This window comes from Crotalus tigris, unplaced genomic scaffold (genome assembly GCF_016545835.1).
Source record: "Crotalus tigris isolate CLP2741 ecotype Arizona unplaced genomic scaffold, ASM1654583v1 scf7180000020145.1122116, whole genome shotgun sequence".
In the NCBI taxonomy this organism is placed as follows: Eukaryota; Metazoa; Chordata; class Lepidosauria; order Squamata; family Viperidae; genus Crotalus; species Crotalus tigris.
In genome coordinates, this window is record NW_024097874.1 from 965,485 (window position 1) to 990,323 (window position 24,839).

Consider the following 24,839-nt stretch of genomic DNA (forward strand, 5'->3'; position numbering starts at 1 on the left):
AACTGTCCTCCCATGTTCTTAGGAACATCTGCATTCTTTGAAATTGAGAAATGGTTTCAGATCAATGGCTTTTGCTCACCCAAACCCAGTTTATATTACAGGCCAAAAGACTGATTAATTAATCAGTCAATCTTTATTAAGGTCATGGAACCATATAAGCCGAAAGATCTAATTCAGGGATCCAAGGAGGTGGATTCAAGGGATGAGAGAAATACACACAGAAGACTTGCCATAGAAAACGTGGAGGGGTTATCTGTGTGAAAGAAAGGACATAAATTAAATTTACCATTATTAGGGATAAAATCTGCCACTTTTATTTTTAGAGCTTTAATTTTCCATATAATGGATTAAGAGGTAAAACACAAATATTGTTTTTAGGCCAGTTTAACATTCCCAGATTCAGCATAACCACCATCATGATTTCTTTGGTTGGATGGCTATTGTGACTTCCCTTTTCTACTTATCTTTCAATTTCCTTGGATATTAAATAATGAAATACAAACAGTTATAACAGCAACAAAAAAGGAATACAGTTGTGGTTCTAAAAAAAGGGAGGGAAGCCTTATTTCCACTTTTGAGAATAAAAGGAATCAGACCTAACAGAAAGCAGGGAGAAAAGAACCAACTAATTAATTTATTTATTTTGTATGGTGTAACAGAATACAGCATTAATACATAAAATTAGCAGAAACGGCAAATGAAAATGTGTATCAAAATATAAAACACCAGAACAGTGAATTATTTCAAAAATGCATAATATGAATGATGGTACAATTATGAATAAAATTAAATTACGTATGAGCAGTTACTAGAGTGGCAAAGCCTATGGCTGGATATCTAGACAGTTTAGCCATTGGGAAGCAATGCCCTCAGGGCAATGTATTTCATGTAGGGCTCCAGGGAACCTTCTGAGGGGGCATACCATCGCAATATGATGTAAAGTTTGTGGGACGTTCCCACGTCACACTTAGTATTATCAATCAGCCCTCATTTGTATTTTCAATATTGGGACCTGCCATGGTTGGTCAGTATCATCTGACATCCAAAGAAGATCTTTCTGGAAAGGTGAAAAGAGATATAAAAGAAATATTATCTTCTGTTTTTCTCAGATACTGAAAAATGCAGCAAGTGCCCAGATGATCAATATCCAACCAAGAAGAGAAATCAGTGTATCCAGAAAAGAATAACCTTCCTGTCCTATGAAGAACATCTGGGCATCATCCTGGTCTCCTTTGCCCTACTCTTGTTCCTAACCACAGGATTCATTTTAATCATATTCATTAAATATCTAAAAACTCCCATTGTCAAAGCCAACAACCGTGACCTCTCCTTCATCCTCCTGGTTTCCCTCTTGCTTTGTTTCTTGTCCTCCTTTTTTTTCATCGGACAACCAAGGAAAGCCACTTGTCTTCTCCGACAAACAGTGTTCAGCATTGTTTTCTCAATAGCCGTGTCTTCTGTGTTGGCCAAAACGGTCACAGTGGTGCTGGCATTCCTAGCCTCAAAACCAGGGAACAATGTGAGAAGATGGTTGGGGAAGACCTTGGCCAACTCCATCATCCTTTCTGGTTCTGCTGGCCAAATTTTCATCTGTGCCTTATGGCTGGGAATTTCTCCCCCATTCCCTGACTCTGACTTACACTCCCAACCTGGAGATATCATCCTTCAATGCAATGAAGGCTCTGACACCATGTTTTATCTTGTCCTTGGCTATATGTGTTTCCTAGCTGCCATTTGCTTCACTGTAGCTTTCCTGGCCAGGGATCTGCCTGGAGCCTTCAACGAAGCCAAGCTGATCACCTTCAGCATGCTGGTCTTCTGCAGTGTCTGGGTCTCCTTCCTGCCCACTTACCTGAGCACCAAAGGAAAGTCCATGGTGATTGTGCAGATCTTCTCCATTTTGACCTCCAGTGCTGGACTGCTGGGTTGTATCTTCTTCCCCAAATGCTACATTATTATCCTGAAGCCAGATCTAAACACTAAGGAACATCTAATGATAAAAGTGCGGAAATGATTGTGAAATTGTTTCTTCAGCTCAGAACATTTAATTTTTTCATTGCAGTTATTGAGCTTTTGTATTCTTCCTTTGCACCAATGTAAAAATTAAGCTTATTCAAAACAGAAGGAAATAAACATATGAAGAGCATAAGATTAATGAAATTAAATTCCAACATAATCATGAAATAGCTAAATAAACCAATTAATAATTAAAATTGTCATGCAGCCATGGATGATCAAGTTAAGTAATAAGATAGTAATATTAAGACTCTCCAAAGAGAAGGAGTCTTTTGCCTGAAGTGTCTTGAATATGAAACTCTAAATCTGTATGAACATGATTACTTTCTCTATGATTTTTTCTTGAAAATAAAACCACCTCCAAACTGTGAGGCCTTCTAGAAATTCCTAACAATGTGGTTTTTTTTCAACAGTCCTGGAGATCCCCTAGTTACAAGGGCCCTGTCTGCTGGTTGCATGATAGGTAGCATCTTGATGTACTTCTCTCTTGCTTTCTTAGTGTTTATATCTCATTGTTTTAATTTTTAATTGTTGGTTTAATTGTATGCCACCAAGAGTCACTTAGTCTGAAATAGATAGCCACATAAATTTTATAAATATATAGCACCACCCCCGTAGGGACCTCTGAAGTCCAGGCCCTCCTGGTCTCCTCTTGACCTGGCTGCCAGCCCAAAGGGTGTCTCACTTTGGCACCTCTGCTTGACAGGGCCACATAGTGCAGTGATACTCAGTCACGGTCGGCAGCCACTCACTTGGGGCGGTGATGATCGATCTCTCTCAGCGGTCACTCACGTGGAATAATAATGGTCACTCCCAGGCAGTAAGAGCTTACACGGGACGATGGTAACCGCAACTTGCATGTGACAATGGTCGTCAGTCCCTGGTAACAGCAGCTGGCGTACAACGAAGGTAGTCAGTTCCTGGTAACAGCAGCTTGCATAAGAAGATGATCGTCAATCTCTCTCTGGAGCTCACAGGGACCTTCCTTCTCCACTCTCCTCATCTCTCTCTGCCCTCACTCTACGTAATCCTCCCCTTCTCTATCCCCTTTGCCTCTTCCAGCTGATCATACAAAAAAACCTCTCTATGACCTCCCTCTCCCTCTAACTTTTCCCTATTAAAAAAAATTACATTACACCCGGTCTAACTCTTCCTTCACTCTCCTTCCGCCTAGCTTGCTCCAACGAAGGAAAAGAAATAACACCCACCCCCCGACCTACCCTCTCTCCCTTTCTTCGTCTGGCTTGCCCACAACGAAGAAAACGGTAAAAACTTCAGTTCCCCCCTCCCTCCACCTTCCTTGCCCTCAATGAAGCAAGAAAAAAGGACACAAAAACCCTCACTTTCTTTCTCTCTCTCTCTCTCCCTCTTCGCCCGGCTTGTTTTTAACAGAAAAAACTCCAGCAAGCTACTCTCTCTCTCTCTCTTCATCCCTCTTTCTTCACCCAACCTCCAAGAATCGCCACCTTCCATTCCTTTTTCCTCCCCTCAGTCAACTTCCTCCTTTTTGATCCCTCCCAAGGGGCACGCCCACCACCAGATGAACAGCGGCTGCCGGAGCTTCTCATTTCCCTGCCGGATCGGCAGGGCTCCAGCAAAGCCTCTCAGCTGGCCCCAATCTCACCCCAGCTCTGCTACAAATATATTTAAAAACAAAGAGATCTTAAGGAAGATTAATTCATGATGGAATTCAAGAAGAGGAACTAAGCCTCTTATCTGCATTTTTTACTCTGTAAAAATGAAAAGATGAAGCAATGCATTTCCATACTCTCTAGATTTAGAAACAATTTTAAAGACAGAACGAATTCATCATTGATATCAGTATATAGTAAGGAAATCAAGCTTTTATTTGTTCTTTCCCCCCCCTTTCTGTTCATTTTAATCCCAACACTGTATGTTAGACTTTTTTTCTATCAGAATCACAACTATATTCCTTTTCTGTTGGCGTTATAACTGTTTGTATCTCACTATTTAACAAGAAAGAAAATTGGAAAGATAAGAAAAGGTGGGAAGAAAATATCCACTTGATGGTTGTATGGTGAATCCTCTGTTTGGTTTTCATTTGTTCCTTGAACCCAACTTCTCTCCCTCCATTGTTCCTCCCAATTAGATATTTCAGCTTATAAGGATATGTGATCTTCATAAAGATTAACTGATTAATTGAATGATTGATTGATACAATCTTTTGGCTTGTAATGTAAACCTGATTTGGGTAAGCAAAATTTACAAAGAATCCAGATGTTCCTAAGAAAGATAAATATGGAAGGATGCATCCAAATTGGCAAATAAAAGAGAGATTTCCTGTCCTTCCTATCCTTGTTCCTACCTCATCCTTCAGGGTAGTTTTCTTATCCCCCTGATTATGGAAGAAATTGGATACCATGAAAATTAAGGACAAAACAATTAACTTACAGATGTTATTGATATGCATATTGATCAAAGTGCTCTGGATGAATCCAGTAACTTTCCCTATGATGTCACCCACCTTCCTGAGTGGAGATGGGCCCCTCTGGACGAGAAATGCAGTCATAGCAGCAAACTGGCTCTCCTTTTCGAGCCTGCTTGACAAATCCAGGCTGACATTTTCCCCACACATTTGGACTGAGGCAGAGACTGAAAAGAGAAATAAAAAATGTTAAAGAAAATATATTAGACTCACCATTTATGTAAGATGGAGGTAGATGTGAACATTAGCCAAATAGTCTCCGGGTTTCACATAAGCAAATATGGTATCTCTGACTTCTTCCAAGAGGTTGCAGGAGATACAATTGCCTCATTTAGTTCTTCCCTTTTTCTTCTCATATATCAGGTTGCAAAAAAGTATCTTTCTACTTAATAAAGTCTCGAGGGATGAAATTGAGAAAAGATTTAAGCATTAAGTGACAACCAGTGAGTTCCTCCTCATAGTAGAATTAACATACATTGCTCCATTTTTCATATATGCATTATTTTAAAATAAGATATCCACTCATACTACATTTTTGAGTAAACATTCTTGTAAAAGATTAAATTTTCATTCCATTAGATTTATTAAAATAGAATACAATCGTGAGTTTACCAGACAGATGGCATGGGGAACAAAGCTGTTACAGAATCTGGTAGTCCTACTAGAAATACTTCGAAACCTCCCTATTAATTTGATTTGGAGCCTCCCAGTGTATTTTAAAGTAGCTAACAATCAAGATAAACAATTGCATTCAGGGGATTTTCAGAAGTGCTCTCTTACAAGCCAATGCTCAAATCTAAGTAGTATTTCCCTCAAAATTGTCCGTTATTCTGATATTAGGGATTGTTTTTCTTTGCATCAAAGTCATGCTTCAGTCTTCAAGCCATTATCGTAGCAAAATGGGCTTCAAATGTACTTAATAAATAAATAAAATTAAATAAGTAAGTAAATAAGCTCATATCAGGCTAGTCCTAATGAGTTTATATGAACTGAAAGCCTTGGACCACCTTCCTAAATTCCACTATGCCAGTGTGGTTAAAAAGAGGCATGTATAGTATGACCTGATCTAGGTTACTTTAAACATCATAGACCAGGCATGTCAAACTGCCAGCCTGCAGGTCGGATGCGCCACAACGAAACCGCGCCCACCCCATTGCCGGCAATGGGGGGAAAGTCGTGATACGTCATGTGACGTCGCGAGTTTGACATGCCTGTCGTAGACCATGGACTTGCCATTTTAGGGAACACTGTCCTCAACCAGGACAAGATGTTTTTTTTAATTTTTTCATGACATTCATAAAAAGTACTTCAGATAAAGAATAAAATAAATTTATACGCACAACTTTCGGTATTGCTCACCCATTTCCCCCCAAACCGCATCCACCCTCTAACCTCTTCTCTCACTTCCCTCTTTCCCTCTTCTTCCTCACTCTTCCCCTCTCCTCCTTCTCCTCAACCTTCCTACTTACTTCTCCCCTTCCTCCTATCTTCTCACTCCGGATGCGATCCAGGGGAAATGCCCGAGCAATTCCTCTCTCCAAGTTAAAACATCAATATTATATGCAAAAATACCCAACTATTTCTACTTATCTGACCTATTTAACTTCCAACCCATCCTCCCCCCACCCCCTCCCCCCCAACTTCCCAGAGCCAAGTACAGAGTTATACAAACATATTAAACATAATCTACTTAAGTTTACTAATTATACAATAACCAAAATCATACTAACCCTTAACTCTCTTCAAACTTTAACATCATAATTTTATAAACAAATCCATTACTCATAAAATAAATGAAATTTTATAGTTCCATATTTCTTCTGAACATATTCTATCCATCTTCTCCATACAATAACATATCTCTCTTGTGAATGATCCTTTAAATAAGCAGAAATTTTAGCCATTTCTGCTAAATTAGAAACCTTAAATACCCATTAATCAGGACAAGATTAAGCTAATTTCCCCCTTAGCTAAACAGGATCTCCATTCAGTTTTGATTCCATTTCGTTGGATACAATCGAAACCTGAACTCAAGCACTGGTCAACAGAATTGCTTTTGTCTTTGATATTTGAAAACAAGGAACAAGCGAACCTGAAGCTATTAACACCAAAATAGCTGAGCACATGAGGCCCTCTCTCACCAGTTTCATAGAGATATTAAATAGCAGAAGAAACACTAAATGACAATGATTTGTGTCCTAAATAATAATCACCCCAAATCTCATTTTGGATACAGCTGAATCAGCTCGCAACAGTATTCAGATCTGAAGCCTCCCAATCTGCCTAAGAAAATTATAGATGTTTTACTCCACACATTCAATTTTCAGTGAAGGTTACCCACATTTTTGACTGGGTTTAGTTCACTTAAAATGGGTCTTAATTCTTTGGAAAAAAGAAAAAAGACATCAATATTTTTCCTGCCTTGTTGAGCAACCTTAGCTGTGACAAAGCATCCTGGTTGATTATAAGTCTCTGTTTTTCAAAACTCCCCAATTTCCTTCTGATGGGATCCCCCTTGGGGAAAACCACCCTACTAATAATCTTCAGATCTGTCTCCATTTTGATCCAAGTAGATTTTCATCAGGGAAAGATTGGACTATTCCTTCTTCTTTAGAAATGGATGGAACTGGAATGGAAACATCCAGGAATATTAAAAGCAGAATTCTTGGTTTCGTATCTCATATGGCCTTTTTACGGCTGGTAAAACTGACAGGAATAGCCAATAACCCAGAAGAAGACAAGCTCAGGATCCAAAAAGATCTTGGCAGATTTGAACAATGGGCCCTATCCAACAAAATGAACTTTAATGTGGAGAAAAGCAAGGTTTTACACTTAGTCAGGGAAAACCAAAAGTACAAGTACAGATTAGGTGAAGCATGGCTCAAAAACAGCAACTGTGAGAGAGACCTAGTAGACGATCACTTAAATATGAGCCAGCAGCCAAAAAAGCTAATAAAATCCTTGGTTGTATAAACAGAGGCATAGAATCAAAATCATGTGAAGTATTAGTACAGCTTTATAAAGCTTTAGTAAGGCCACACCTGGAATACTGCATCCAGTTTTGGTCACCATAGTACAAAAAAGACGTTGAGACATTGGAAAAAGTGCAGAAAAGAGCAACTAAGATGATTAAAGGCCTGGAGTCTAAAACATACATGAACAGTTGCAGGATTTGGGTTTGGCTAGTCTAGAGAAAAGAAGGACTAGGGGCGGCATGATAGCAGTATTCCAGTATTTGAGAGGCTGCCACAAAGAGGAGTAGGGTGTCAACATATTTTCCAAAGTACCAGAAGGCAGGAAAAGAAACAATGGATGGAAACTAAACAAGGAGAGAAGCAACCTGGAATTAAGGGGAAGCTTCCTAACAATGAGGACAATTAACTAGTGGAACAGCTTGCCATCAGAAGTTGTGGGTGCTTCATCACTGGAGGTTTTTAAGAAGAGACTGGACAACCACTTGTCTGAAATGGTATAGGGTCTCCTGCTTGAGAACGGGACTGGACTACATAACCTCCAAGGTCTCTTCCTATTCTATTCTATTCTATTCTATTCTATTCTATTCTATTCTACATGGTATAGGGCAGCGGTTCTCAACCTATGGGTCGCGACCCCATTTGGGGTCGATCGACCATTTTTCGGGGGTCGCCAAAGGCGGCAATCCGCCATTTTCTCCCCTCTGGGGGCAGCGCCGCGCATGCACGCCGCGCATGGGGGCGGCGCCACGCATGCGCACTGCGCATGGGGGCCCGTCCCCATGCGCACCACGCCGCGCATGCGCATAACGTTTGTGTGACGGGGGTCGCTGTCACACAAACGTTGAGAACTGCTGGTATAGGGTCTCCTGCTTGAGAAGGGGGTTGGACTACAAGACCTCCAAAGTCCCTTCCAGCTCTATTCTATTCTATTCTATTCTATTCTTCTATTCTATTCTATTCTATTCTACATGGTATAGGGTCTCCTACTTGAGGAGAGGGTTGGACTACAAGACCTCCAAAGTCCCTTCCACTCTATTCTATTCTATTCTATTCTATTCTATTCTATTCTATTCTATTCTGTTCTTCTATTCTATTCTATTCTATTCTACATGGTATAGGGTCTCCTACTTGAGGAGAGGGTTGGACTACAAGATCTCCAAAGTCCCTTCCAGTTCTATTCTATTCTATTCTATTCTATTCTATTCTATTCTATTCTATTCTATTCTACTCTACTCTACTCCATGCCATTCTAAATGGTATAGAGTCTCCTGCTTGATTAGGGATTGGACTAGAAGACCTCCAAGGTCCCTTCCAGCTGTGTTCGGATTGAGAGTCTCCACAGAGATTTTCTCGGTGTCCAAAAAAACCACAAATGGTTCTTAGACATTAAAGAGAGGAAAATCTAGTAACTGCTGCCTGCTGGGACAACACCACCTTTTTAGATAAACAATGTTAGCGGAGCCTTTTTCTTCTACTCCAACGCCCATCATCCCAGGACCGCATGATCTCTTCTCCCCTTGCAGTAATTCTGGCACGACGGGCAGACTCCAGCAGGGGGCTCCCTCGGTAGCCCTTGGAAAAATTGAGCAGCCTCCACTGGCGCCACTTCAGGAGGGAACTGAGCATGCGCCTGGCCTTTCTCCAATTGAAAAGATGACGCTGTTTCAGAAAAGGCTGGGCGGATGTCCGCGTTTCGGCGGAGTCCGGTTCTGCTGCCCGTCGCTGTGAGGCATTTAGGCTGCCGGGAAAGTTTTCAGCGAACGGAGATCCAGACGTGAGTCGAAGTTCAGTGAGTGAGTGTGTGTGGGTGGGGGGGTCTTTTTTGGAGACTTGCATGGAGACAAGTAGAACTTCGTAAGGATCGGAGTCGTGGGAAGTGGGGAGCCCGGAGTCGTGGGAAGTGGACGCCGCAGCTGTACGTGGACGGGCCAGAAAGGGCAAAAAGCAAAAGTCCGGAGCTGCCGCGTTGCTAGGGGTAGGCAACCTTGGCTCTTTTTATGACTCGTATTGAAATGATTTTAATGGCTGCTTATAAAATGCACAACTATCTCAGCACAATCCAAATCAAACTGTCTGACATCAAAAACAGCAACTGAGACGAGTGGCTATCTAAATCGATTTAATAAGCAAATCAACATTTGAAGTAAAGCTTTAACTAGCAGAACCCCATTAACCTCCTGGCCCAAACCCTTAGGGGAACTCCAGAAGCCAGAATTAACAAACCACCAGCCAAAGCATATCGAACTAATGTGAAAAAAAACCATCTCTGCTTTGCTACGATGCTTTGATTCAGGCACATCCTAGAAATACATTTCATATTTAGCGTAATCCCATATTCTTCAAAATTGTCCAAATGAAGATGTGTAGTCCTAAACTCCAGGAACTTACACTGTGTTCTGTCCCAGCCTACGTGAGTCCTTGTTATGCTCACAAGGAGAAACCCTTCTTCCAAGAAATAGGCAGGAACCATGCTGGCTCAGGAATTCTGAGAGTTGAAGTCCATAAAAGAGCCAAGGTTGCCTGTCCCTAGAAAGAAAAAAATCAGGATCACCAGAAAAGAGGGAGCCATTTACTCTCCATTTCATTGGGAAAACCTCTGCAGGGAGGTTTGGCTTTGCAAAAAAAAGTCAGTCTTGACACCTGGACAACTTCCTGCAAAATTTCTTGGCCCCCGTTTTTAGAAGGGGTTTCCCTCTCCTCCTCCCCTCCCCTTCCTAGGCCTAAGTCAGTGCTTTACAACCTTTTCACAGATTGTACCACTTTTAGGATACGGCAATATTTGGGTGCCACTAGTTGCCTAGCAAGGTGTCAAAAACTTTTGAGGACTGAAAAAAAAAGTGACAAAGTACAGGTGGTTCTCAACTTACAACAGTTGACTTAGTGGCCGTTCGAAGTTACAGTGGCACTGAAAAAAAGTTACTTAGGGCCATTTTTCACACTTAATGACCATTGCAGCATCCCCAGGGTCACGTGATTTTACATTCAGATGCTTGGCAACTGATTCATATTTATGATGATGGTCGCAGTGTTTCTGGGTCATGTGACCCCCCTTTTGCAAACTTCTGACAAGCACAGTCAATGAGGAAACCAAATTCACTTAACCGTGTTATTAATTTATTTATTTATTTATTTATGAGACTTATATACCGCTTTAAGTGCAAGCACTCTCTAAGCGGTGTACACCAGTAAGCAATGTATATATATATTTACATTGCCCCCGACAATCTGGGTCCTCATTTTACCTACCCCGGAAGGATGGAAGGCTGAGTCAACCTTGAGCCGGTGAGATTTGAACCACTGACCTGCTGAACACAGTCAGCTAAAGTGGCCTGCAGTACTGCACTCTAACTGCTGCGCCACCTCGGCTCAATCTAACAACTACGGTGATTCCTTGACACGTGGCAAAAAAAAAAGTCCTAAAATGGGACAAAACTCATTTAACAAATTTCTCACTTAGCAACATAAAATTTTGGGCTCAGTTGTGGTCATGGGTTAAGGACTATCTGTACACCCACTTGCCGCACTTTTAATGGAAAACTTGTGCCTGTTGCCTGACATTAATCTTTGCACTGTTCTGTTTCCTTCTCTCCCTCTGCTTGTCTCAAAGAAGCCCCTCTTTTTCTTCCTCCCTCTTTCTCCGTCCCCTTCTCTTTCCCCCTCGTGTTTTTTTTCTCTCCCTTTCCCACCAAAACCTCATTTTATATCCTCTCCTCTCTCTCCCCCTTCCTCCTTTTCAGCGCTCCTCCAGCTGACTCCTCTCCCCAAGGTTGCGTGCTGCTTCTGGAAGCACCAATCTGCTGGAGCCACACACCGATCTTGGGTGCTCGGCAGAGCCCCGACAACACCGCAGCTCCAACTGACTCTTCCACAGGTCTGGACTTGCACTGCCGCCATTTCAGCTCGTCCCCCCGCTACACGTTTACACTTTTTCTTTACACTTTTTTTTACAGCGCTTTTCAACCCGTCATACGCATACTACCTGCCAGGTGCTGAAGTGCCAACAGTGGTACGCATACCACGGGTTGAAAAGCACCAGTCTAAATCCCTCCTGCTAGCTTTGTGTGCAAGGCTGGAACTCCGTGTACAAGGAGTTGGGTGCCAGGTGTTGAAGGACTGGAATTCAGTTTCCTGCTTTCCCGCCTTTTTCCACAAAGAACAGCTGGCTTGGCCAGCAGGTACATAAGGAAAATGTTGAGGGACGAAGGTGCGCCTATGGCTGAGGTGCATCAGTCACACATTATGTGTTCGATTAGGCCCGTGTTTTTTTAAGCTTGGCCAGTGTAAGTTCCTGGAGTTTAAGTCTAACATCCTCAGTTGGACAATTGGAAAAAAGACGGGATTGGGCTAAAAGTGGAAAGCAGGTGTCTAGAATGTGCCTGAATCAAAACATCATGTTAAAACATAGGTGTTTTTTTTTTTCATTTGGGTATTAGTTCTGTATGCACTGAATGGTGGTTTGTTAATTCTGGTTTCTGGAATTCACCCAGAGATTTGGGCCAGAAGGTTAATGGGGTTGTGCTAGTTAAAGCTTCATCGGAAGTTCGGATGTTTATTGATTTCCTTATTAAATCGATTTAGATAGCCATTTGTCTCAGTTGCTCTTTGTGATGTCAGACATTTATCTTTTGGATTGTGCTGAGATAATTTTTAACTTGATAAGCAGCCGTTTGAATAAATCATTAGGACGTAGGAATCTAAAACATATTTTAAGGTATTTATCTGATATTTTGATTCCTTCATAGAAGCTGAGACAGAAGGGCTCATCAGAATGTTCATCAAACATAGATAAGTCAGTCTTCCTAATAAGGTTTCTGACTTTCTCTCAGACTTTGAGGGTTCATAAGAATTTCTTTTTTCATTTGTTTTAATTATTTTTTTTCAGGAGGGTGCTTAGTAGTTAAGTTCCCCCCCCCTTCCAGGCCAAGAAAAGTGAGCGGCTGAAGTCCCTGTGGCTGCTTTTGCATGCAAGGCTGGAACTCCGTGTGCAAGGAATTGGGTGTCAGGTGTGCAAGAACTGGAACTCAGTTTCCTACTTTCCTGCCTTTCCTCACTATCACCAGCTGGCTCTGCTGGCAGGTAAATAAGGAAGATGTTGCAGGACAGAGGTGCGCCTGTGGCTGAAGTGCATCATTCACACACTATGTCAGTGATGGCGAACCTTTTAGAGACCAAGTGCCCAAAAACTGGGTACCCCACCCCCTGCCCCGCTTCCCCCTCCCCCCATCCTGCCTGCCCGCAGGGCCACTCACCACCTCCAGGCCCGCCTCAGATCACTCAGGCAGCCCAGCAGCGCTATGGCAGCCACGCCCTCTGCCTGCGCCCTGCAGCATCAACTGTGCGCATTGGAGCATGAGGGCAGAGTTGTCTATGCTGCCTGGCTGCCATGTCCTTGGCTGCACTGCTCCTCATGGGCCACGCTCAGGGGAGCCTCTCCTCCAGGGAGGCTGCTGGTGAGGAGGGGGTCATGGGCAGAGGCAAGGCTGGGGCAACGGCACATGTGCCCACAGAGAGGGCTCTGAGTGCCGCCTCTGGCACCCGTGCCATAGGTTCGCCACCACTGCATTATGTGTTTGGTTGGGCCAGTGTTTTTGTTAGGCTTGGCCAGTGTGTTGTGATTCCTTGCCAGCCAGTGGATCTGGCAGCTGAGTCTGAGGAATCGAAGGAGGAGGAGGGGCCTGGAGTGACATTAGAGTCAGAGGAAGGCTCTAAGGAGCTCCAAGACTTACAGTCGGATGAGGAGCCTGGCCCCTCTACTTGCACTCAGGCTAAGACACAGCTGTGCTGGGAGTCTGAGTTGGACAGTGATGAAGAACAGTTGGGTCAAATCCAGGATGCACGAAAGCGCAGGCAAGAAAAGCGAGTAGGACAGAGGAAGGCAATGGGGTGGCTCCAAAGGCAAAGGAGAAGGCATTAGGAAGCCACGCCTTGGCTGAATTATAAAAGGGAAGGTGTGTGAGGTGCTGGTTGCCAAAGGCAACTGTTCGTGTTGTTTCTGTGAACTGTGTTTGTTTGCCTTGGACATTGACTCAGGTCTGTGAATAATAAAGGGATTGTTTTTTTCTTGGGGTTCCTGCCTGTTTCTTGGAAGAGGGGTTTCTCCTTGTGAGCATAACAAGAACTCCTGTAGGCTGGGACAGAACACAGTGTAAGTTCCTGTAGTTTAGGACTACACATCTTCATTTGGACAATTTTGAAGAATATGGGATTACACTAAATATGAAATGTATTTCTAGGATGTGCCTGAATCAAAGTATCATAGCAAAGCATAGATGGTTTTTTCACATTAGTTCTATATGCTTTGGATGGTGGTTTGTTAATTCTGGCTTCTGGAGTTCCCCTAAGGGTTTGGGCCAGGAGGTTAATGGGGTTCTGCTAGTTAAAGCTTTACTACAACTTCAAATGTTGATTTGCTTATTAAATCGATTTAGATAGCCACTCGTCTCAGTTGCTGTTTTTGATGTCAGACAGTTTGATTTGGATTGTGCTGAGATAGTTTTGAATTTTATAAGCAGCCATTAAAACTATTTCAATACATCATTACCAAATAGAAATCCAAAACATATTTTAATATATTTATCCAATACTCTTAAGTACTTCATAGGTAAGTCAGTCTTACTAATTAGATTCCTGCCTTCTTCCTAGACATTGAGGGTTCATATGAATTTCCGATTCTTATTTTTATTTTTTATTTTTTTTGAAGAGGACAAGGATGCTCAGTTACTCATCCTATTGAAAATCTTATGTTTTCTATTTCAGATATGTAAGCTGAATTCTTTCCTGTTTCATCTACAAGCTGAAATATCTTGTGAGCTTAGGGGGATAAAGGTCTTTGAGAGGGATTGTGATTGGTAAGACTTGGGGACATCCATCAGTCCATTTTGCAGCTGGATTAGAGATCAGAGAGAAGATGGAGGGACAAAGCCCAGCTAATGCAGGAGTTGGAAAAGGCCCTCCAGCTGCTCAGCCTTGGAGTTGTGGGAAGAACGGGGCAAGTCCTGGGCAGAAGAGCCAAGAAGAAGAAGCCAACACATCAAAAGTCAAAGTCTTTCACTTCAGAAATGTGCAGTTCCAGGAGGGGAGGGGTCCCCGAGATGTTTGCAGTCAGCTTCACCGCCTTTGCTGTCAGTGGCTGCAGCCAGAAAGACACACAAAGGCCCAGATGCTGGACCTGGTGCTCCTGGAGCAGTTCCTGGCTTTCCTTCCCCCAGAAATGGAGAAATGGCTGCGGGATTGTGGAGCAGAGACCAGTTCCCAGGCGGTGGCCCTGGCCGAAGGCTTCCTACTGACCCAGGAGTCGGAAAAGATGCAAGGAGAGTTGCAGGTGTGAGAATGTAATCGTGGCAGCTCCAAAGAGAATCTTTCTGAATTTGTCAATTCCTCTCTGGCAGAATTTTCTGGGATTATGACCTCCTAAGGACAGTTGTTCCATTCTTCTTCCAGAGAATGAATTTAGGGCAATTTTTCCATTCTTGCTTTAACCGATGGGCATTGGGGTCTGCTAGGTTGAAGGTTCAATATTGATAATTCATTTCTATCTCTGTACTCTTCCCTTCTTTCTCGTGCCATATGATATCTAGAAATCCTTGGAAGTTGTGACTGAGTATCCTAAAGGGAGGAAAGATTCATCCAAACCCTCTCAAAAGCTGCAGTTTGGAAATAGCTCCCAGAAAGATCAAAGTCTTACCATGTCAGGTAACAAAATCTCTTTCCACGTTAATGTGAGGTTTGTATCTCTGATTCTTTCGCTCCACTTGATTGTAATCTCTCCATATGCTTCCACCATTTTCTGTCTCACAGAAATATGCTTCCACCATTTTCTATCTCACAGAGTGTAAGAACTATCCTTATGTTTTGTTTTGTTTTAGAATCGCCTCTTTCTGGTGGAGCTGAAAAAGTGCTTGAACCTCTGCCTCAGGTAGGAGGAGAAACATTGATATATATATCCATGAATCTTGGAGGGGTTTTATTTTGTTCTCAAGTTTAATGTCTAATATTGCTATTTCTAAGCAAGACAACCTTTAGATCAGGTCACTGAACATTAAAAGATAATTTGATAATGAAAAGGGTACAGAGAAGAGCAACAAAGATGATCAGGGGACTGCAAGTTAAAACATATAAGGAACGATTGCTGGAATCGGGTATGTGCAGTTTAATGAAGAGAAGGACGAGGGGGGACATGATAGCAGTGTTCCAGCATCTCAAGGGCTGCCACAAAGAAGAGGGAGTCAAGCTGTTCTCCAAAGTGCCTGAAGGCAAGACAAGAAGCAACGGATGGAAGCTAATCAAGGAGAGAAGCAACCTAGAACTAAGGAGAAACTTCCTGACAGTTAGAACAATTAACCAGTAGAACAACTTGCCTCCAGAAGGGGTGAATGCTCCAACACTGGATGTTTTTAAGAAGAAACTGGACAGCCATTTGTCCGAAATGGTATAAGGTTACCTGCCTGAGCAGGGATTTGGACTTGATGACCTCCAAGGTCCCTTCCAACATCATCATCATCATCATTATTATTATTATTATTATTATTATTATTATTATATAATTAAACAGATCTACAAACATCTAGAAACAAATAAAGTAATAACTAGAAGCCAGCATGGGTTTGTTAAAAACAAATCATGGCAAGCCAATCTTATTTCATTGTTTGACAAAGTGACTAAATTAGTAGACCAACGAAATACTGTGGACATAATATACTTAGATTTCAGTAAGGCATTCGGCAATGTAGACCACAACCTACTTCTTGGTAAGCAAGAAAAATGTGGGATAGACAGCATCACCACCAGATGGATTTGTAAGTGGCTGACAAACCGTACTCAATGAGTACTTCTTAATGGAGGGAAGTAAGCAGTGGGATAGCACAGGGTTCTGTTTTAGGCCCACTGCTCTTCAATATCTTCATAAATGACTTAGATCAGTGGTTCTCAACCTGTGGGTCGGGACCCCATTTGGGGTCGAACGACCATTTCATGGGGGTCGCCAAACAACGCAGTCCGCCATTTTTTTCCCCTTTTCCTTAGCTGTGCTATTCCCTTTTATTCTATTGGCTTTTGAAAGCCAATAGAATAGAGTCTCTTGAATAGAGTCTAATTCTATTGGCTTTCAAAAGCCAATAGGAATTGTCCAGGCTGTCTCTGCCCTGCTGAGCCCGCCAAAAGTCCCATTCTGCAAACGGTGCTGCACCAGTTGAGTAGTCCTCGACTTACGACCAGTTGGGGGTCGCAGCATTAAAAAGGTTGAGAACCACTGACTTGGATGAAGGAATAGAAGGGGAACTCATCAAATTTGCAGATGACGCTAAGCTAGCAGGAATAGCCAACAACCCAGAAAAAGAGCTCAAGATCCAAAAAGACCTTGACAGACTTGAATAATGGGCCCTATCCTACGAAATGAACTTTAATGTGGAGAAAAGGAGAGATTTTACATTTAGGCAGGAAAAGCCAAAGGTACAAATACAGATTAGGCGAAACCTGGCTCAAAAACAGTAACCACTTAAATATGAGCCAACAGTGTGCGACAGCAGCCAAATACAATCCTTGGTTATATAAAGAGGCATAGAATCAAAATCACGTGAGGTATTAGTACAGCGAAAGATTGGGGGCAATAGAAGGGGACGACAGAGAATGAGGTGGCTGGATGGAATCACTGAAGCAGTAGGTGTGAGTTTAAATGGACTCCAGAAGATGGTAGAAGACCTGGAGGGACGTTGTCCATGGGGTTGCGATGGGTCGGACACGACTTCGCAATTAACAACAACATTAGTACAGCTTTATACAGCCTTAGTAAGACCACATCTGGAATATAGCATCCAGTTTTGGTCACCACATTAAAGACTTTGGAGAAAATGTAAAGAAGAACAACTAAGATGATTAAAGGCCTGGAGACTAAAACATATGATGAACATTACAGGATATGAGTTTGGATAGTCTAGAGAAAAGAAGGACTGGGGCGATATGATAGCAGTATTCCAGTATTTGAGGGGCTGCCACAAACAAGAGGGGGTCAACTTACTTTCCAAAGCAGCAGAAAGCAAAACAAGAAACAATAAAAACTAAACAAGGACAGAAGCAACCTGGAATTAAAGAGAAACTTCCTAAAGAAACCAGTGGATCAGCTTCCCTTTAGAAGTTGTGGGTGCTTCATCCCTGGAGGTTTTTAAGAAAAGACTGGACAGCCACTTGTTTGAAATGGTATAGGGTCTCCTAGTTGAGCAGGGGACTGGACTACATGACCTCCAAGGTCCCTTCCTATTCTATTCTGATTGATTGAAATTCACACTCCGCTTAACCTACCTGTCTGTTCTCCACCTTCCTGCTTCAGGCTTAGATTTCATTGACCAGATGTTGTCTTAACCGGAGATCTTCTTCCTGTCTCCCAGGGTCATTCTCTCATTCATTCATTCATTCATTCATTCATTTATTTATGAATGAATGAATGAATGAATGAATGAGACTTATATACCGCTTTAAGTGCAAGCACTCTCTAAGAGGTGTACACCAGTAAGCAATGTATATGTATATTTACATTGCCCCCAACAATCTGGGTCCTCATTTTACCTATCCCGGAAGGATGGAAGGCTGAGTCAACCTTGAGCCGGTGAGATTTGAACCGCTGACCTGCTGAACACAGTCAGCTAAAGTGGCCTGCAGTACTACACTCTAACTGCTGCGCCACCTCGGCTCACATGCCATTACAAGCTCTCCCACCACTTTCATGAAGGTTTGGAGGGGGGGGGAAGGGTTGATCCCTCAGTGGATAAAGCAGGCCATTGGCAAAAACATTAGATTGAATTTCCTATCTTTCCTTCTGCCTACCTAGAAAGAATTGGAGCCAATGATAAGTAGTGGGTTTAATACCCAACTACCCATTACTAGTTGGCTTCTTTAAAAGGAATTCCAAGTTTCCTTCCAACTTGATCAAATGTGCTTCAGTTGTGCTGTCAGCCAGAAGCTGTGAGATCTCATTCTGGACTCCACAGAAGATGCCCCTTTTGTTCACTGGATCTCTCTCCTTGAATCGGTGGGGTGGGGGGGGGGAAATGTCAAATTATTCTTGGGATAATCTGTTAATAAGGAAACTTGCTTCTTTGTTTAGGATGTTGTGTCTTTTGAGGAAGTGGCCGTGTATTTCTCCAAGGAGGAATGGTCTCAACTGGATCCTGCCCAAAAAGGTCTCCATGGAGAAGTCATGCTAGAAAATTCCAGGAATCTGGCTTCTCTGGGTAAGAATCCCTATCTGTGCTCGGAAACATAGAGAAGTCATGGGGGGGGGGGGGGGCTTAGATGTTATTTTCGATTAAGAAAACACCACTTATTTATAACCTGCCTTTATTATTTTGGGTAAATAACGCAAAGCAGCAGACATACTTACTATTCCTTCCTCCTGCTGTTTTCCCCACAACTACAACCCTGTGACTTGCTGTCGGCTGAGAGAGACTGGCCCAAAGTCACCCAGCCAGCATTCATGCATCATCATCATCATCATAATAAAGTTGGAAGGGCACATCATCATAATAAAAGTTGGAAGGGACCTTGGAGGTCATCTGGTCCAACCCCCTGCTCAGGCAGGAAACCCTATACCATTTCAGACAAATGGCTGTCCAGGCTCTTCTTAAAAACTTCCAGTGTTGGAGCATTCACAGCCTCTGGAGGCAGGTTGTTCCACTGGTTAATTGTTCTAACTGTCAGGAAATTTCTCCTTAGTTCTAGGTTGCTTCTCTCCTTGGTTAGTTCCCATCCGTTAAGGCAGAACTAGTTCTCACAGTCACCCAATTTCTAGCCTGGTGCCTTAACCATTTGGCTAAACTGATGTTATGGAAGAAGGAAATTTGTTGAAAGAAAAATTGGAAAACTGCATAGCCTCCCTTTTTACATAAAGGAGTGGGTTTTTTTTTAATGCTTTTGGCTGATAAAAAAACAAAATGTTCGTTTCCATACCATGGAAGACATGATCAAGAATCTGAGCTACAGGCTGCACCTAGAGAGTGTGTGGCCTCTCTTGAGCAAGGTCCTGCCTACCAGGGTTCAGTGTTCAGTCCTGAATCTGGGCACTGGGTCCCTTGTATAAGCCAGACTGGAAGAGCCTTGAGAGAGATGTTCCCTAGTTAGAGATGTGTCCACTTGTGTGCTGAGTTTGGCATCAGCCTAAATCAGTGGTGGCGAACCTATGGCATGGATACCAGAGGCGGCACTCGGAGCACTCTCTGTGGGCACACGTGCCGTTGCCCCAGCCTTGCCTCCCCCGCGACTCCCTCCTCTCCAGCAGCCCCCCTGGAGGAGAGTCGCCCCCAAGCGTGGCCCACGCGGAGCAGCACAGCCAAGGACATGGCAGCCAGGCAACATAGACAAGACTCTGCCCTCACACCCCATCGCGCACAGTTGATTCTGCGGGGTGCAGGCAGAGGGCGTGGCCACCATGGCGTTGCTGGGCTGCCTGGGCGATCTGCAGCAGGCCCTGGAGGTGGTGAGTGGCCCTGCGGACAGGCGGGGTGGGGGCGGGGCAGGGGGTGGATCTGGGAAGGGGCCAATTTTTGGCCACTCAGTCTCCAAAAGATTCGCCATCACTGGCCTAAATTGAGGGTGGGGAGCTATTGCCATCCAGAAATTCCCCTTGGCTTTCAAAGATTCTGTTCTGCAGACAAGTGGAGATGAGACTTTTCACTGAAGTTGGAGAGATGGTGTGTGTGTTGCTGACCCAGCGCGATACGGTGTTCAGTGCACTTAGGGCAGTGGCTCTCAACCTTTCTAATGCCGCGACCCCATAATACAGTTCCCCATGTTGTGGTGACCCCCAACCACTTATACATCACCGGGTGCAGGGGCTTGGCCAAAGAAAAGGGGGAAAAAAATGGCGGACAGCCTTGTTTGGCGACCTCCGTGAAATGGTCGTTCGACCCCAAATGGGGTCCCGACCCACAGGTTGAGAACCACTGATTTAGGGTGTTTGTGGAACCATGGGGTTGTCCCAGGTCATCAACAGGCTCACACACACTTGTTGCTCAAAGATTAGATCAGGGCATTTGTTGTGATGTCATCCATTTCTGATACATAATGATTGGTCGGAGCTCACTTGGAAATGGGTCTTTAGAACCTTTGTGTTTGCCAAGAAAACAGCCAAAATATATGAATGATTCTTCTGCTAAGTTTCAGACAAAAAAAGTTTGATTGTTTCCCTGATTCTTGCTACAGTTTACATGTTTCCTTTTTCAAGGATATAATGGGCAAAAGAACAAGAATTACAAGGAACAACGCCACACAATTCGTGAGAAAGAGGGGGAAGAGAAGCTTGCAGATCAGATGGAACGGAAGAGCAAAGAGATGAACCGACCACAAACTGGAATTAAAAAAGGCTTTCCTCAGGTCACGCGGCTCACTAACCAGAGAAGCATCAATATAAGAGAAAGACCATATAAATGTGTAGAATGTGGAAAGGGCTTTAGCAGGAATAGTAACCTTACTGCCCATAAAAAGATCCACACAGGGGAGAAACCCTATCAATGCAGAGAGTGTGGCAAGAACTTCAGAATGAGTAGCACTCTAAGTATCCATAAAAGGATCCACACAGGGGAGAAGCCATATCAGTGCAAGGAGTGTGGGAAAACCTTTGCCTATAACAGTCAGTGGAATTATCACAAGTGGATACACAAAGGAGAGAAGCCTTATCAATGCATGGAGTGTGGAAAGAGCTTTAGGAGGAAGAACGATCTTGCCTCCCATATAAAGATCCACACTGGAGAGAAGCCATATCAATGCATGGAGTGTGGAAAGGGTTTTAACAAGAGAGGTAATCTTGCCTCCCATAGAAGGATCCATACAGGTGAAAAGCCCTATCAGTGTAGTGAATGTGGAAAGAGTTTTAGTGAGAATAAAACTCTGACTGTTCATAAAAGGATCCACACGGGGGAGAAGCCATATCCCTGCACGGAGTGTGGAAAGACCTTCCGTGATAATCGGTCTCTTGTAAGCCATCAGAGGAATCACAAGGGAGAAAGACTTTATCAATGCATGGAGTGTGGAAAATCGTTTACTCATAATAGTAGTCTTACTGCCCATAAAAGCATCCACACAGGGGAGAAACCATATGAATGCAGGGAATGTGGGAAGAGTTTTAGATTGAGGAGAATGCTAACGAGCCATAAAAGGATCCACTCGGGGGAGAAGCCATATCAGTGCCTGGAATTTGGAAAAAGTTTTAATAAGTCCAATACTCTCATTTCCCATAAAAAGACACATTCTGAAGATAAATCATATCAGTGCACAGAGTGTGGGAAGACCTTTACTCATAATAGTAATCTTGCTGCTCATAAAACCATCCACACAGGGGAGAAACCATATCAATGCATGGAGTGTGGGAAGAGTTTTAGATTGAGTAGCATTCTAATTAGCCATAAAAAGACCCACTCGGGTGAAAAACCATATCAATGTAGTGAATGTGGGAAGAGTTTTAGTACGAATAGAACTCTAACTGTCCATAAAAGGATCCACACAGGGGAGAAGCCATATCAATGCAAGGAGTGTGGAAAAAACTTTACTTATAACAGTCAACTTAATTATCACAAGTGGATACACAAAGGAGAGAAGCCTTATCAATGCATGGAGTGTGGAAAGAGCTTTAGTGAGAGTAGAACTCTGACTATCCATAAAAGCATCCACACAGGGGAGAAACCATATCAATGCATGGAGTGTGGGAAGAGTTTTAGATTGAATAGCATTCTAACTAGCCATAAAAGGACCCACTCAGGTGAAAAACCGTATCAGTGTAATGAATGTGGGAAGAGCTTTAGTGAGAGAAGAACTCTGACTGTCCACAAAAGGATCCACACAGGAGAAGCCGTATCAGTGTAGTGAATGTGGGAAGACCTTTACTTATGCCAATCAACTAAATTCCCACAAGAGGATCCACGCAGGAGAGAAGCCATATAAATGTGTGGAATGTGGAAAGGGCTTTAGGTGCAATAGTGAACTTACTGGCCACAAAAGCATTCATATAGGAGAGAAGTCGTATCAATGCATGGAGTATGGGGAAAGGTTTAGCAATAGTAGGTATCTGCTTCACCATAGGGTTATTCATACAGGGGGAAAGCTATATCAATGCATGGAGTGTGGAAAAAGCTTTGTTCGTAACAGTAATCTTAATTCCCACAAGAGGATGCACACAGGCGAAAAACCATATCAATGGAGTGAATGTGGGAAGACTTTTACTGAGAGTAAAACTCTGTGCATAAAAGGATCCACACAGAAGAAACCATATCAATGCATAGAATGTGGAAAGACCTTTACCTATAGCAGTTACTTATATTCCCATAAGAGGATCCACACAGGAGAAAACCCGTATCAATGCATGGGGTATGGAAAGAGCTTTGCAAGGAGTTACATTCTTATTTGGCATAGAGGGATCCACTCATAGGAGAAGTTACATCAATACAGAAAGTGTCGGAAGAGCTTCAATAGAAATACAGGTAGTTCTCGGTTTATGACTGCAGTTGAGCTCAAAATTTCTGTTGCTAAGCAAGACCATTGTTAACTGTGTTTTGCCCCATTTTATAATTTTGCTTAAATGAATCACCGTTGTTAAGTTAATAACACAATTGTCAATTGAATCTGGGTTCCCCACTGACTTTGCTCGTCAGAAGGGTGAAAAGGTGCTGACATGACCTGGGGACACTGCCAGTCATAAATATGAGTCCATTGCTAAACACCTGAAGTTTGATCAGATGACCATGAGGCTGTTGCAACAGTCATAAATGTGATAAATTGTGACAAGTCACTTGTTTTCAGTGCTGTTGTAACTTTAAACAAAAGTTGTAAGTAAGTCAAGAACTGCCTGTAACTATCTAAAATCTCATGCAAGGACCCTTTGAGCAATAATCCAAATACTAGACCTTGATGGTTCTGGGAGGGACTGGAAAAAGCACCGATTTTGTGGCGATTATAGTCAATTTTGTCAAATTTTTCATTAGGGAAGCCTGGTAAAATCAGGTAGTAATTTAGAAAAAGCTTTGATAGGTAAAGAATAAGCTAAAAAGAACAATGCTTTTGACAAGAGACAAGTTAACTCCATTTTTTTTAAAAAAAAACCTGCTTTTTAAGTTTCCTCCCATTCACTTTTTGTTAATTGTGGCTAAATCTCTTTATTTGTTGCTCTGCCAAATGCAGACCAATCTGTTCAAATCAGTTAAATCTTCATTTCTTTTGGCAAGAAAAATAGTACTGTCTTATTTCAAAAGTCTTAAGGTTCTACCGCATTTCCTGCTGCGTTTTCCCTATACAACACCTAAATAAAACCATTGTTGTCTTTTCTTTTGCCTCGTGGTATTTGAGCTTTGTATTTACTTTTCAGTATTTGACGCGTTCTCCCATTCTCCATCATGGCACCTTGTTTTGAGGTAAAATTTCTAAAACATCCATGAGCGTGAGCTTTTTCTCCATTTTGGGACTTGTTTTGTTTTGATGCCTCTTTTTCATCAAGATCTTTTCTTCAGAATTCTTCTCATAATTACAGGTTGCCTCTTGGTGCTTCCAACCCTCCTTAGCTACTCAGAGGCATGAATTTGAAAAGGACAACTGCAGCACTTGGAACTACTAAATAACCATCAATATAAATCTTAATTTTCCTACTCTCTCATTCCTTGAGTTTGCCAACAACTACAAGACAGAAGCTGGGTTTCAGAAAGCGGTTCCTATTTCTCATCTTTTGACTGCCTTGCCATTTCTGACAGGATTTTGCCCCTAGGACAGTGATGGCAAACCTTTTAGAGACCGAGTGCCTAAGCTGCAACCCAAAACCCACTTATTTATCGCAAAGTGCCAGGGCTGCATCAGTATTGTGGTGCCCTCGGGGGTGGGCGTGGGCGTGGCCCACTGGGTGGGCGTGGCTGCGGTGGTCACGGCAGACTGGGCATGGCCAGGGTGGGCGTGACCACCTTGATGTTGCTTGTGGCGAGGACGCTTGTGGGGGCTGGGCAGAATTGGGGGAGATCCAGGGGGTCTCTGATGGGGGGACGGTGGACAGGAGGCTTGTCCTGTGGGGTAGGGCCGGGATGCCATTGCTGCGGGGCAAGGCGAGGCACAGACTGCTGCTGCCTGACACCATCAGCCCCCTCACACACAGGCCAGCGAGCACATGGGGGCCTGCTCTACCACCTCTACTCGAGCTTGCTAGCTAGCTGCTTCGCCTCCTTTGTGTTGGGTGGGGCTGCCGCTCCGTGTGCCAGTGGCGGCCTAATGGACCTGCCTGAGCTGGCGGCGGCGGCAGCAGGTGTGCCCACAGAGAGGGCTTTGAGTGCCGCCTCTGGCACGCGTGCCATAGGTTTGCCACCACTGCCCTAGGAAGAAAAAATCAGGATCGCCAGAAAGGACGGAGCCATTTACTCTCCATGTCATTGGGGAAAACCCTACATGTG

At 43.2% G+C, this 24,839-nt stretch overlaps 1 pseudogene; it reads left to right on the forward strand.

Annotated features, from left to right (window-relative positions):
- The first annotated feature begins 9,082 nt into the window (after window positions 1–9,082).
- On the forward strand, window positions 9,083–23,011 carry LOC120318212 (annotated as a pseudogene).
- The last annotated feature ends 1,828 nt before the right edge of the window (window positions 23,012–24,839 follow it).